This window comes from Symphalangus syndactylus, chromosome 14, assembly GCF_028878055.3.
Source record: "Symphalangus syndactylus isolate Jambi chromosome 14, NHGRI_mSymSyn1-v2.1_pri, whole genome shotgun sequence".
Classification (NCBI taxonomy): Eukaryota; Metazoa; Chordata; class Mammalia; order Primates; family Hylobatidae; genus Symphalangus; species Symphalangus syndactylus.
In genome coordinates, this window is record NC_072436.2 from 94,502,529 (window position 1) to 94,518,626 (window position 16,098).

At 41.8% G+C, this 16,098-nt stretch overlaps 1 long non-coding RNA gene across 1 annotated transcript in view; it reads right to left on the reverse strand.

Moving 5' to 3' along the window:
• Nucleotides 1-15,362, reverse strand: part of LOC129461931 (uncharacterized) — a 32,401-nt gene extending 17,039 nt beyond the window's left edge. The window contains exon 1 of the long non-coding RNA XR_008650733.2: nt 15,193-15,362. This is a non-coding gene — a long non-coding RNA (uncharacterized lncRNA). The remainder of the gene's footprint in view (nt 1-15,192) is intronic.
• Nucleotides 15,363-16,098: the final 736 nt, after the last annotated feature.

Consider the following 16,098-nt stretch of genomic DNA (forward strand, 5'->3'; position numbering starts at 1 on the left):
CAGATATTTGCAAAGATGAGTGTGCGCTGCTGTGAGTGCCCGCATTGTGGGGGGCCCTTCAAGGCACATGACAAGGGTGGAGCCAGAGTCACCTCAGTGACTCGGAGGCCCCACGCTTCCCTGGGTCTCCATTCCCACTTCGGCACCCAAGAAGGGGTTCAGAGCTGAGGGATGAGCCTGTGGTGTAATGTGCATGGGGCAGTTTCCCCCAGAATCTTGAACAACTTGAATTTAGGACATCTTAGTCTGTCTCACTTTAATTAGGGGAAAATCAACTTAAGGGTCTCCTTAGTTTTACACGGTCATTGGTTGGAATGTGGAGGGAGGCTGGGATGAGTTCTTACCTCTTTTGCTCAGAATTATGTAAGCAGGAAAACATGGCCATGGTTGGAGGAAGAGTCCCGAAAGGATACTCAAGGGGACATTGGCTGTTAAAGCAGCAGGAGACCTGGAGACACTGGGGTGAGCTGGGGAGACATGAGCATGGCCTTTAGGAAGTGTGTGCCTCTGGGATTATGTGGGCTCAACTGGCAGTAGGTGCCCAGGAGCTGTGGGCACGCAGAAGGCAGGGAGGGCAGAGGCAGAGCCAACATGTACTACATAATATTTTCAACTTTCAACATTCCTCTGTGGTTAGAGGACTTGTACTATATTTCAGATATGCATAGAAGATCTGGCAAAGGGGACTATGCTTACCAGCCACATTGCAGAAGCTAATAACTGGGAGACACTATATGACAAATTACTTGAATTGGGTGTTACATATGAGGTCAGGGATGACACCCCTATTAGACTATTCAGAGCTTTCAGGGTGTTTGGTAATGTCTCTGTTCCAGTTTCATTCCGCAAGTCCCTAGTGAGCACCTGCTATGTGCCCCTATCCAGTGCCAGTTTCTCTGGTCCTTGACCCAGGCCCTCCTAGAAGGAGCTTTCAGTTTAGTAAAGGGGAGACAGCAGGGCTAATTAGAGACAAATCAGAGCCTTAGGGCTGCCGCTCAGAGCGTGACCCACAGGAAGCAGGCATGTGCAGAGGCAGAACCAGTGTTGGCGGGAGTTTGGGGAAGGACCAACCTTAAGCTGAGTAGAGCTGAGACAGGTATCAGACAGCCAGTATTAGTCTGGATAGTCTATTAGGCCAACACAGGGTGGTTTTTTCCATATAATGAAATGTTCAACAACTCCAGTAAAATTGATATGATGTATAAACCCAGTTGAACTAAAATTAGTATTTAAGGTTTAGGATTTAAGGGACTAGAAAGGCCTGTGTGGGTCCATCTGGAAAAAGCTTTTGGGAACACCAAACAGGTGGCATCGGGCCCTGTGGGGGATGTGCACAGCCTGGGGCCCCTGCACGTGTATTTCTAGGCACTGTTTCCTCCAGGGAGATGGAAGAGAGGGAGGTACGCCCTGGCCTTGATCCACAATATTGAGGTCATTGGTAAAAGTTCTTTAGGTTTCCTTAAAGGTGTTAGGGATCCCTCCAACGGTCAGATTGTAGGGTAAGTTAGGGTGACAATAACTCAGGAACACTGGGAGAGGGGTGCTGTCTTGAAGGCCATGTGCCTGCTTGTCAGAATCGTGGACACCAGAAGACAGGGATGGGGTCTAGGCAACTTGACTCTCTAGCTGGGCACAAGGCAATTGGAAGTCCCATTCCAGGGGCATAACTGGGGTACAGGGTCTGCTGGATGTGAAGGTCTGAATACGAAACAGAGCACTAGCTATATCCCAAAGGAAGCCTAAGCTCACAGCACTGTGAGAGTGGGGGTGCGGTGCCCCAGTATTTTTTGGTGAATGCTAATGTTGGTTTAAGTACCTGGGCTGGCATGCCCCTTCCTGTTGTGTGGAGGGTTTAGATCCTTTCTTGGCTAAGAAAATGAAGCAGTAGGCTGATTGCCATTTTGTTAATGAAGTTTCTCCCATGCATGTAACCTTCAGAGTGAACAGGCTGTGGCAACTTCAAATAAAAATCAGATGAACCAAACCATCCCCAGTTTACACATGAGTGTGTTCTGGTGGAAGGAAACCGGCCTCTAAAAGGTAATGCTGGCAAAAAAAAAAAAAAAAGTAATGCTGAAATAATCAAATATTTGTTTAAATTATTACTTGCTATGCAAACAATTTTAAGAATTTAATGGAAATTTAAAATAGATGTCTATGGGGAGAAAGGGAAGAGGGTGACCTTCAAATAAGTTTCCCCTAGTATGGTTTTAACTATTTGTCTTTAAAATTTTTTTCCTTTTATGTATTTGCACACATGCATGTATATCTTGTGGGGTCATGACCCTACAATATGCATAGTTTCCATTTTCACTTTGGCATTTTTATATAGTTGCTTCATGGATTGATTGATTATCTACTTATTTATTTGAGACAGAGTCTTGCTCTGTCACCCAGGCTGGAGTGTAGTGGCGCAATCTCAGCTCACTGTAGCCTTGACCTCCTAAGCTCAAGTGCTTCTCCTACCTCAGCCTCCCGAGTAGCTAGGACTACAGGTGCATGCCACCAGGCCTGGCTAATTTTTTATTTTTTGTAGAGATGGAGTCTCGCTATGTTGCCCAGGCTGGTCTCAAATGTCTGGGCTCAAGCAATCCTCCCACCTCGGCCTCCCGAAATGCTAGGATTAGAAATGTGAGCCACCCCGTCTGGCTGGATTTTATTGTTTTAACTGCAAGTTGACAATTTATAATTGTATAATTTTATGAGGAACAAGGTGATGTTACAATTTATGAATACAATGTGGAATAATTAAATCAAACTAGTCAACATATCCAGCACCTCAATACTTAATATATTTTGTGGTGAAAACATTAGAAGCTTCATGAATTTTTAAATGAGCCTTGTTCACAGTGGCATAATGTGTGAGCAGTTTGGAGTTGAATGAAATACTCCTCTTCGGAGAGCTAGGTTGTTTCTGTTCATTTCCTATTAGAAACAGTATTTTCATGTTAAATTTAAAGATTTCTTGAAAAGAAATGTTTGGGTGCAAATTAGGGAACAATTTAAGGAAGGAAAGCCAGGATTTAAGGGACTCAGAAAGTGGGCAAAGAAACTTGAAACCATCAAAACAGGGGCCACTGTCAATTGTTCCCCGCCTCCTGGATGTCTCACCTGAGGTCACGTGTGCTCCTGGAGGCTTTGAAGTTTGTTCTGCATCACTTTCACTGCCCTGTGTTAGGTCCACTCAGATGCTGTGGAAAGGTGACTGTGTTTTACTCTTCTCTGTATAGTAAGAGAAGGGTGGGCTCCTCTCTATAATACTCTGATCAGAAAATCCAAAGTTGCACTTTTCACTTTGCAAAGGGGGTAACTGTCTTCACAGAACCTTTGAATAATGATCATGTTGCACCTGAAGTGTTTTATTCCTGATCACACTGGTGGGACTTCTGCTTGGGAGAGGAGACAGAAACCAGGGGGACTTTAAACCAAAGGTTTTGGTGTCCCTGCTCCCTTGAGGACCCATGGAAAAGCAGTAACATACAGTCACACAGCACGGGATTCGGTTTACAACAACTTAGGCAAGTTGCAACAAACAAAACAGCTAGTAAGTAAAGTGACCAACATTTGCCAAGCTTCACAGTCCACTCTGAGGTGGTATCCTAGAATCTTAGCCTTGGAAAGGATACTTCGACCCCTTATCCTGCTGACTATATACTTTCTGAGGTCTCTTGGCAGATGGGCATAAAGCCTGTTGAGCTAGAACCCTTCCTGAGACAGGGAGGTCACTGCCCCCAGGAGCTATATTGGTTGCTCTAATTGTGGGCAAGTTTTTCTAGTGGCAATGTCATCTGCTGTTCTGGAGCTTCCTCTGGTGGTCCTTCTTCTGCCTGTGGAGTAACACCAAACATACTGATTTTTCTCTATCCATCCTTCAGCTGCTCATGGCTGAGGCTGGGCTTCTCCCAAGCCTGTTCCTGTCCAGCCTGAACATCTTATTTTCTAATTTATTTCTCATTAGACAAAATTCTCAAACCCTTGCCATTCTGGCTAGTCTTCTCTGGACAAAGTCTGGTTTGTCAATGTCTGGCTTAAAGTGTGGTACTCATAATGATGTTTCTGGGGTTAGAACTTGATGAGAAATTCCACTTAAGCTTGGGAGAGTGAAAATAACAGAAAAAAAAATAGACCTCCTGATTCAACCCAACTTTATCCATTGCCTTCTGAATGATGGGGCCAGTTACTTCTCTGGGTTATTGGGGTGGGGTGGAAGGAGGATAATAGAGCCCCAGAAAAGAAGAGTTGGGCTTGATTTGCCTTTTCTCATCACAGAAAATAGGGTCTCTTTTACTTGCAGTCCTAGAATATCCGGCAAGATTCTTAGAGATCACATCTATCAACATTCTGATATCACAACCTGCCCAAGATCACAGAGAGATTTAATGACAGTTCCTACGTCAGAGTCCAAATCTGTATGGTTGTTTCCATCAATTTCTGCTGCTCCCCTCTTCTGCCTGCTCTCAGTCTCTCCCTCTGCATTTCCCCTGAGACCCCTACTCCTAAGTCCCTTTTACTATTCTTACCTGAAAGCTTCCTTTTGAAAATACAAGCACCGAAGTCATAAGATACCCTGGCACCTTTTTTTTTTTTTCCCATGAGAATCTTTTACACTGTGGTTTGTGAAGGAAGCTGACTTTAACAATCTAGGTGATATGGTGGTTATCAAGAAAGAACAGTGGCTGTTAAAGATAATACATGTCTAAATATGTCAGCAGGTTCAAGAGCTATCTTGTCCCACTGGGGCTACAGGAAATGTATTCACCAAAATGTGCAGGTCACAGATAGGTCAGAGAGATAGCACAGTACAGTAAGGGGTCAAACCAGCCACATTGTGATTTCTACAGACCTGTGATCTAAGATTACTGGAACAGAAATGCCCATCCTTAGAAAATACCTTAGTGTTCATATGGGCACTCATAGAAAACGCATTTAAACAAAATTTCTGCAGCATCAAGGACTATATTTAATTTTAGACTCTGGTCTACATACTGCCTGTACACTATTTCTTAGATATTCTAATTTGTTCTTTTGTTTCTGTATGCTTTCATTCACCCACTCATTCCATAACTATTTTTGAGTGCCTCCTTTATGACAGTGACTCTCTTTCTTCCTTGCCTCCTCTTTCTGAATTCTACTCTGAATCCTTTAAGATTCGGCTGGAGTCTCACATCTTTTGGGATGCCTTTGTTGTTCATTCCAGCCCGCAGACTTCTTCCTCTGCTCTTTATACTTCCTGTACTCTTCATCTACTTTGGATATTTAATGCTCTCATGTGTAGACTTTGCCAACTGGCCTTAACCAATTGGATAAACAAACTGAACATCTCTTTAGCCATTTGCAGCCAACCAAGTTCATGTGCATTTTCTCATTTCATCCTCACAGCATTCAGGTTAGTATTATCATTCTCACTGCAAAAGTAAGAAAGCTGAGAGCTCAGAGATTAAGAAACTTGCTTGTCACACAACTGAAGGTAATGATGCAAGACTCAAAACTCAGGTTGGTTCAACTGACTCTAAATCTGCTTTTTCTCTTTCACCACACTATACTTGTCTAAACTTCCTTTTATTCTCTATTGGGTTTTACATATTATTGGCACTCAACTACATTCTCATCAATTGAATTGCTCTGAAACTTTCTGCTTTAGTTTGAAGGCTATAGAAGGGCATATTCACTTGGAAACCATCAAGGAAATATGGAAACGTCAGATTGTATTATGGCCATTTTTGTTTCTAGTGTTATCTTAGTTGCTTGGGCTGAGCCTTCCAGAAGATAAGGAAGAAGATAAAATCAATACATTGCCATTATAAAGCAGCTTACTACTACACAACTTCAGCTATCATGTCATGTCCCTCGTATACCCAGAAGAGAAATCAATGTTTGGGGTGGGTGAGGAGTAGGGAGAGTGCGATCAAATTGGCCTAAACACAACAGATAGATAGCTGACATCTAGCACAATTCTGTACATTCTACCCAGGTGCCTCAGCATCCACATCAACTCAACTCAAGGTTCCTATTTAAATTGGGAGTTTGGCTTTGTTTACTTGTTGGTTTGTTTTTCATTTTTTTTAATGTGGGCTCTGGCAGGTCTCTACTCCAGCATGAGCTTAAGGAATTATTAGTTCCACACACTGTCCTATACTCAGTACCATATTGATCTATTTTACATTCCATCTGTGAATAAAGCAGTTTCATGTCTTCCCTTCCTGTTTGTATACCCTTTATTTCCTTATCTTATTGCAGTAGCTAGGACTTCCAGTAAGATGTTGAAAAACAGTGATGAGATTGAACATCCTTGCCTTATTCCTGATCTTAGGAGAAAACATCCAGTTTCTCACTATTAAATATGATATTAGCTGCAGGTTCTTTGCAGATGTTCTTCATGAAGTTGATGATGTTTCCCTCTATTTCTAATTTGCTGAGAGTTTTATGAATGGTTGTTGGATATTGTCAACTGCTTTTTTTTTATCAATTGATATCATCATATGACCTTTTTTCTTTCACTTATTGATGCCTTGGATTACACTGATTTTTCAAATGTTGAACCAACCTTGCATACCTGGGATAAATTCTACTTGGTTATGGTGTATAATTCTTTTTATACATCATTGGATTCTGTTTGTTAATATTTTATTGAGGATTCAGATTGATCTACTTAAGCCATGGCCATGAACAAATCACTCCTTGTTCTAAAGTCTCAATGGTTTCCAAATGCAATCAAATAAAATCCAGATTTTTTAGTCATTCAAAGCCCTCTATAGCCTGGTTTCAATTTACCTTTCAGTGCTCCCCTTCCACTACATTTTGTGAAGTACCTTTATTTTTCTAAATTTTTTCTATAGTTTCTCACTTTCCTGTGTTTGAATACCCCTATTCCCTTCATCTGCTACTAGGTATAACTTTCAATTTTTTTCTACCCCAATTTTCTAAAATCTTATTTCTCTTCAATATCTAGCTTAAATAATAATAATTCTCCCATACTGGTAACTGTGTCTTTTCTTTTGTCTCTGTCTTCCGAAACACACTATCTCATATATGAGGCACTTAATGTGCATTTTCTGAAATGAAAGGAACCTGGAATTTAACTTTGGCCTTGTTGATCAGAATATGACTCCAGTCTTTGCTTTTTCATTTTAGATATTGAGATCATCTAGTCCAGTTTTTCAATCAGAGTAGTGATCCTCTCTATAATATCTTGGACAGAAAGACATTTCTGTGATGATATTCACTACTTCAAGATCCATACTGTTGCTGGACTTTGTTAGGTAGTTTATGTGATATATTGAGCCAAACTTGGCCCACCTATGATTTCCATCATTGATACAGTGGTCACTGGAGGAATGAAATGTTTACAGGGAGACAGCCTATAGAGTAGGAAGAGTTTAGGCTTTGGCACTGGTCAGTCTTGGGATCAAAGTTTACTCTGCTACTTACTAGCTGTATTGTCTTAGACGAATCTATGCATTTGCCAGAGCCTCCATTTCTCCATCTTAAAAATGGGGATAATACCTTTTTAGGAGAGTTAGAATGAATGACAAAATGTATGCATGAAATAATTATGTAGAGCTTCAAGTACAGCTCCTGGAATTAAGAAAGTGTTTGACAAATGGTAGCAATTATTGTTAAGCTCCTATAGTGTATGCAGTACTCTATTACGTGTCATGGGGGAATTTATAAACTAATTTATAAGACTAATCCTTCCCACTTAAGGAACTTAAGGCTAATTGGAATTGTGTCCCAAATTTGTTGCTTGAGATTAATACGAGGAGAAACGTTCCTTCACTTGACTACGGGATGAGTCCAGGTTGGCAGGTGAAGGTTGTAACTTCCAATGGAGGCAATGTCACAGTTTCTTGGGATCAGAGCTGGTCTCCTAGAGTTGACTGATATATGATCAGTTCAGTTGAAGTTTCCAGTGGTGGTTTGGGAAGGCCAGACTGTTACTGTGATGTTTGTGTGGGAAGGAAAAAGTGAAACAGACCCTCAGGGTTTAATGGGTGAGCTGAGTGAGCTGTAGACAGTGGGGCAAGAAGGGAAAAAACAAATGAGAATTCCTTAGAACTTTCTTTTCACATCATTAGAAGACTTTGTGGGGATGAGTAACTATTTTCAATGATAACAATTCATAGTGATATCCAAACCTTTAAAAAACATCAGTACAGTCTTCCCCCTTCCTTCTCACGATAGCACTCTCATTTTATGACTTATGAAGTTAATCGTGTGTAGCTCATTTTGGTTAGGCCATGCAATGTTTTTTAGCTGTGAACTGGTATTAGGATTCGAATGTCCTGGATGCTTTATTAAATGTTTTGTGGTCTTAGTGGGCAATTGGTACTAGCTGCTTTGAACATTTTCTAGGCTAACATGCTAGAGGGTGATCTCTATGACATACAACGTTTGGAACTTTGCCACAGGTTTGAATGGATGCAGAACTAGTTCCTGTGGGAATCATCGCTGCTCTTGTTGGCCCACTTTCTTGGTGGAGGTTCAGTGAATTTTCATGCTGGCTCCAATCCTGATTAGACTCCTTAAACTGGCAAAAGAGGACATTAGCCCCCACCCTCCACTTGGCTTATGGCCAAAGCATATCCAGTCTTCCTTTGACAAGAACAATACATTGTGTGAATCTCAAATTTTTGCCTGATAGGATAACTTCAAACTCTGCAGCTCTATTCTTATCAGAAGCTCATTTTTTTTAAAGAAATAATGTTCATAGAAGATTGCTTGAAGGAGAAGCCATTCATTTGTTTTTCCATATTCTACATGCTATTCTTGGGTCAAGAGGTACCATCAGATGGTTGCAGACTGGACTGAATTGCCTAGGTCTTTCAAATAATTCATGTGATTAATGGAACTTTGACGTGTGTTGTTAGTCTATATTGAGGAACTGAAACTTGCTATTGTATTCATTGTGGGTCTTTATGGAAGGTGGAAGTCATTCCAACCTACTACATTGGGGTGGGGGAAAATTCTCCCTGGTTTCAGTACCAGGACAACTTGGGCTTCACCTGGCATCTGTTGTTATCTTTTAGAAACCAGAAAACTTGTAATCAATATTACCCTCTGTGGATTTGCCACAGGAAGCACACTGTAAAATTTGTGATTCTCTCTCTCCTTAGTATTGTGTCTTACTTCTTGTTTATCTCTTTTGCCTACTTTATTTTTCCTTTCGCCCAATTTTCTCATTGAAACAAAACTATAATTGAACTGCATGGAGATCTGCAGCTGCCATGAATTCCTTTATGAACAAGTTAGGGCAAGTCAGAATTTTTAAGAGCCTACCATCCCTTGGTGAAGGTCAGCACAGTATGTGGGAAATTCCAGAGGAGAGAGCAAAGAGGGGAGTATTTGCCTGAGAGAACAAAGGTCAGCATCTGTTTGCATCTCAGCTCTGCAAAACCCTCTTCTAACCCTTACTGGTCACATGCAATATGCTCAAACCACGAAGTTTGTTTTTTTTAGGAAATTACGGAGGTGTTCCAGAAATGGAAAGTCTGTGCTCACTCTCCAGAAATCCAGTCAGACTTTGTGGGTGATTGGGGTCAGAAAGCCAAATACGCCCTCTGTCAAGACTCCACAGCCCAGTTAGCTGTACCTCTGGGGGACCCAGCAGCTGCTCTGAGCACCCCTCTCCCCTTGCATGGCAGTCTCATGCATCTCTGGCTCGGCTCACATGTGCAGGTCCCCAATTGATTAACTTTATTTCATCCACCAAAAAGACAGGTGGGCCTTCAGTCTTGATACATTTCTGACGAAGAGGTAGAGGTTCTTGGGATGACTCTCAGGAGAAGTCATGGCTTCCTCAAGCCAAGAATGTCTTCTTTGGCTGTGGCCTCTCCCCTTGGCTTCCCCAACTCCCCCGCACTCTGTGCTCTTTGCTCAGCATACGGTGACCTCCCTTCTTTTTGAACAATCAAGTGGTATATGCGTCCTTCAATGCTCAGTTCAAATCCTTTCAGTTCTCTCTACTCCTCTAACAGTTACCCTCTACAGCTAGAATTTCTGCAGCCTTTGGTCTGGAGCATGCTTAGCCCTTAAATTCTGCTGTCCCTGTGACTAGGACATTTTATTTGTCTGTGGTTCCTCTCCAACTAGATTTTAGTCTTCTAAACGGGAACATATTTATCCTAACCTTAGTCTTTTATTTCTCACAGAATTAGCATGATTCTAAGCAACAAGAGTTACTAAAAGTCTCCTTCTCTTCCTCTTCTCCATCATCTTCCACCTTTCCATCTTCCTTGCCCCCTCCTCCTGTTGTTCTACACTGTCATCTTCCTATTCCTCCTGCTTTTCCTTATTAGCTGTATGTGGGACTCGGTATTAATCAGCTTTGCCGTGCTGACAAGTAACCCTCATACTTCAGTGGCTCACAAAACATAGATTTGCTTCTGTTTCATGAATATGCTAGATTAGCTGGGGCCCTGCTCCATGTCTTCTCATCTGGGACCCAGCTGAAGGAGAAGCCCCAATTCAAGACAAGTGATGACCAAGGGAAAGTGTAAGAGAACTGGAAAAAACTTGCGTTGTCCCTCATGCTTTTCTCTGTCATTTCCATTCACATCATATTGGCTCCATTGAGTCTAGTGGCTGAGCCTGACATGGGCAGGGAAGCATACCCTAATTACAGGAAGGTACTCAAGTCACATGGCCATGAGTGTCTTGCAATCATCTCTCAAGAAAGGGAGCCAAGAGTTGGGAACAATGGAAACATTTACTACAGACGACTTCTAGGTGCCTGGCTTTGCTTGGTGCATTACATGAGGCAATGAATGTTCAGTTCCAGGTACAGAAATTTTATGACACATTTTAGCTCTATTCTAGTCCCATTTGAGCCCTATTTTATAATGAGGAAATGGAAACTTAGATAATTTAGGCAGCTTTTGAATGAATGTTTGCATTTCTTTCAGCTTTTCTTGCTGACTGCAAATGCCCAGGTCCCACCAGCATTTCTCTTCTCAAGATAGTGCTCCCTCCCAGTACCGCTCTTTTCCAGTGATCCTAAGAAAAAAAGTCCTCAGTAGGTCTTAGCAGATTACTTATTAACTCTAAGATGAAGAGAGTTATATCATAGAAAAAACTTCTGGGCAGTGGCTCACACCTTTAATTCCAGCACTTTGGGAGGCTGACAAATTCTAGAAATGCAAGGTCTCGGAATTTTACCTCCCATGTATCCTTTACCAGGAATTTACTGGAGCATGTGCTCCATCAAAACATTTGTGTCTCCTCTGTTCCCAGTGAGAAAGCAGTATGCAATAGAGGATGAGGGCCACACTCGGAGAATGAATGTAGTGGGTAGTCTGAGAGTGAAAGAGAGCAAAGGCACAGAGCATACCAAGCAGCAGATAGCACTGTTTCCGCTCTCGGGTCCACATGACTTGATGCTAGACATTTTTTCCCAGTCACATGAACCAATATGTCTTTTCTTGTCTAAGCTAGTTCCAGTTTGATTTGTGTTCCTTGCATCAGGAGTTTTGATAAACTTAATGGATATGACAGTTGCATGGCTTTCTAAAAATACCACTTTTGATCTGGATATTTTCACATAACTTTTGCAAAACAAACAAAATTCCTTCTTTCCTTCCAGAGAATCAATTGAGCACAAAAATGTGCTGTGTACAATGTTTGATCTGGATAACAACGACAACAGATATCGATAGCAAGTTGTATTTCAATTTTTTTTCCAAATTTTACTTAGTTTAAAAAATAACATCATTAAATAAAACTTTTCAAAGAATAAGATTTATGTCTACTTCCATCAAGGTATTTTTTTTGCAGTTTCCTTTGTTTTCATCTGCTGTTTCTTCATATGCAAGATAAGGTTTTCCATGGTTGTAATCATGGTGTGCCCCAGATTTGGAACTCTACTTTTTCTCTATTAAATCATAAAATCTCCATTCATCATATTTAATTTTTGTATAATAGGGTTTTTCAACCTCAGCATTATTGACATTTTGGGAGGCTGTCCTATATACATTGCAGTATCCTTGGTCACTACTCAAGTGCCAGTAGAACTCACCCTCCCCCCAGGCTGGGATAACCAAAAATGTCTTCAGACGTTGTCAAATGTCTCTTGGGGGGCAAAGTCATCCTTCACGGAGAACCATTACTGTATAGTACTCCTTTGATTTGACACCACAGTTTTTTTTTTTTTTTAAACAAGTCCCCTATTTAAGTTACTTCAAATTTATTGCTGTTACAAATGATACAGAACTAAAAGTTCTCGGTATACACCTTTTTATAATTCAAAATTGCTCTCTTGAGAATAAATTCAATATGGTCAAGGGGTAGAAACACTTTTGTGGATTTTGATACTCATTACTAATTTGCTTTTCAAAAGAATCCCACCAATCTTAGTATGAGGAACAATGAAAGAATGTAATAGTTTCCCTGCCATCTTGCCAGTGCATCATCTAATATGTTGTAATTTCAGCATCATGTGGTGAAAGGAATCTAGAATTTGAAGTCAAACTGACCTGGATCAAAACCCCACATAAGCACTGATAGCATGTTGGCCTCAGGTAGTTACTTTATCTCTCAGCTCTGATGTTTGTAAGATTGTTTGAACGATCTCCACCTTGCAAGGTGGTTGTGCTTAAAAACAACTGTTATTAACTGTCATTATGCATTGCTGTCCTGGATATTCAAAATACCTCTGCCCGTAAGGCAGGCAGTGGAAAATATAATTTCTGTTTTACAAAGGCCGGCGAGGGGAAGAAGTTTATCAGAGTCACACAGGAGACCTGGGCTTCCACAGAGCCTGGAGGTTTATTGCGCCAGAGAGGTTGTTTCATTCTAGCCATCTGTATATGCCTCTACCAGGTGCCTGCCCTGCTGGAGGCTGTGGGGGTTGCCAGAGGAAGGGGTAGCAGAGATTACTGTCTGACACATGAAATTACAGGAGCTCCATGCCTGGTACTGCTAAAGATTCCCAGATTCTAGGGATTCTTCTCTGTCCTTCATTCCCAGGACTTCTGTTGTCAGCATGACTGGGCAGCCCTATGCCTGACATATATCCTGATTCCCTTTACTCTCCCCAGTCAGCTCCTAACCAGTACCTTGCTTCTGCTGTCACCCTCCATAGTCCACTCTCTACAAAGCCTCAGCCTTAAACAGTAAATTAGATCATGTCACGCCTCTCCTTGACCCCTATAATGCCTTCCCATTGCACTTAGAAGAAATAATAACTACATACCAGGGTCAGCAACTTACCCCAGTGGCTCTCAACCTTATGATGTAGAGTCACCTGGAATTTTTGTTTTTACAGGTTTTTAAAAATAACCTTCACTTTTTAAAAGCTAATGTGTGCATTATAGGAAACTGAAAACCACTAGAAGCAAAGAACAAAGCCATCCACAATCACAAGCAATTTAGTTTCACATGTCCTTCTAAGTCCTGCTTGTTTAGATACAATATCCAGTTTGATGGACTTGAGATCATATGTTATGTGTCATGCCTTTTCACACATCATGAATATTTACCAATTCAAAATCTTAAAGCTATATGAGTATTCTGATAACCAGCAACACATTACACCAACTTCATCTGTTAGAAAAAATGTAATCCTCCCTTTCTTAGGACAAAAATTTCATAGAAGACCCAGATGATAACATGCCTCTAGATAAAAGCATTAGCAGAGTTCTGATTAAAATACTGCATTTTCTTAATGCTCAATTTAAAATGAAACACAAAGCAGCAGAATACACTATTATAATGTTTCTAAGAGAATTTATCATATCTATACCATTAAAATATTAGCAAGAAGGTATGTTTCCTTCGAATTACTTACTGTATTCCTATAGTACAGCCAAAAGAGTTGCACATATATCAATGGTTAGTGTCAAAATGTAAACATAGACACATTTGCATACATCTCTCCCTTTATACTTCATTCTGCCCCTCTGCTGCCAACCTAATGAACAAGTCCTGACATACACTGCTCAGACGTGGTTTAACAATTCCACGTCCAAGATGCATCTTTTCTATCAATTATAACAAAAAATATTAATAAATTGCCTAATTCACTAGCTCTACTTTTTATCATACATTGTCACCCCAGGACTTTCATAAAGCTCAGATGTTGCAAAATAATAAAACTTGTCCACAACAAACACAGACACTTTACTGAAAATGCTCATATAGACCTACGGGTATGATTTTAAACCATCTTTTAGATATAGAGATACTAGCAAAGAGCCCTTTACTTCATCCTTCCTCTTCTGCCTCTCCCACCATCCCAATGACTAAGCATACTACTGTGTTTAGCTCCAAGGGGTGGATTACCAAACTCAATCCCAGAAGACAGGACTTCCTATAAACAAACAAAAGGACATTTATGAAGGGATTGTTTTACGTTTGTCAACTCTATATGCAGTAGTGAGCATTAACAAAATGTACACAAAACAACGGTTAGATTAGAACATGACAATCTCTTCAGCTATGACCAGACTGGCCTCGAACTTCCTTCTCAGGTCTTCTATGTCCTTTAACTCACTGAACAAACGCGGAAGCTTCGCTTTCAGAGGTGGTCTAACCATTTCAAAGTCACCTCCAGAAGACATTTATAATTTTTTTTTTTTGAGATGGATTCTTGCTCTGTCACCCAGGCTGGAGTGCCATGGCGCAATCTCCGCTCACTGCAACATCTGCCTCCGCCTCCTGGGTTCAAGTGATTCTCCTGCCTCAGCCTCCCCAGTAGGTGGGATTACAGACGCCCGCTACCAATGCTGGCTAATTTTTGTATTTTTAGTAGAGACGGGGTTTCACCATGTTGGTCAGGCTGGTTTCGATCTGACCTCGTGATCCGCCCGCCTCGCCCTCCCAAAGTGCTGGGATTACAGGCATGAGCCACCGTGCCTGGCCTATGATTTCTTTTTAAACAAATGAGAATTTACAAGATGTGTGATTTTCTAACTCTGTCATACGTCGGCAACCTCTTCACATCTAGAAAGCCTAGATGTGGAAAATGTTTTCTTTTAAAAGGTTGGAGGGAAGTTGAGAGCAACTTTTTCATGTTATATACACACAGATTTTCTATAAACGGCCAGTAAACCTTCCCAAAGGGTGGTGGGCATGTCCAGCGGGCCAACTGTGGCCTGTCATCCTACCATTTCTCTTGCGACATAGAGGTCTGGTAGAACTAACACCAACCCGCGATGGCGACTGATCCTTCTGCTCACCCTCCTCCAGGACTTGGCTCACCTTCTGTGCCGTTAAGGCCTTTGTCGGTTGTCCTCAGGACTCAGTAGGTCTCCTTCAACTGGGACAGAGCGGTCACTGCAGGCCTAGGCTCTAACGTGGCTCTGTGGCCTAAAGAGGCCTCCGTAGACCCGCCCCGCCACACCCTAGCGGCCTCCCTGCCGCTGCCATGTTTCCGGCCGGCCACGGCAGCTGCCACTCAAAGGCTCTGCATCCGGGTGGCTCGGCAGGGGTGTCCTCTGGAGATCCAGCAGTCGGCGGGGTTGGCTGGAAGAGGCTGCCGCCACCATCAGGTCACCGAGGTGGGTTGAGGAATGTGGTCGATGCTCTTTCAAGGCCTGAGTGTGGCCGGTTGGAGCCATAGCAAGGGCTCTGGGGTGTGTGCAGGGCGGAGGCCCCAGTCTATACCGGGGCTCCCCCAACTCACCCGTTGGCCCAGGGTTGGAGGGTCCCAGGGGAGCTAGCCGCGGAGCTCAGCGTCTCACCATGATCTCTGCCAGAACTCTGGAAGGCTTTTAAGAAATACCGATACCTGGACTTCTTACAGACTAATTAAACCAGGCATGTTGGTTTGTCCAGACTTTGTTAGCTCTTTGAGCCATTTTAGCATACAGGGGTTCTTGAGGGTATGAGCCAAGACTGGTATTAAAATCCTTACTTTGTCAGGCTGAGTGGATTTCTGTTGTAGGTCTATGAAAAACCAGGAAATAAGCCCATGCATTCATTAATGTACACATTCATTCGTTCATTTGTATAGGAAATTCTTATTTATGTTCATGAGTAAGATTGGTCTGTAGTTTTACTTCTTTAAAATATACTAGTCAGGTTTTGATATCAAGATAATACCAATCTTATAAAATCAGTTTTGAAGCTTGCCGTCTCTTTTGGTTTTATGGAAAGTTTATGTAA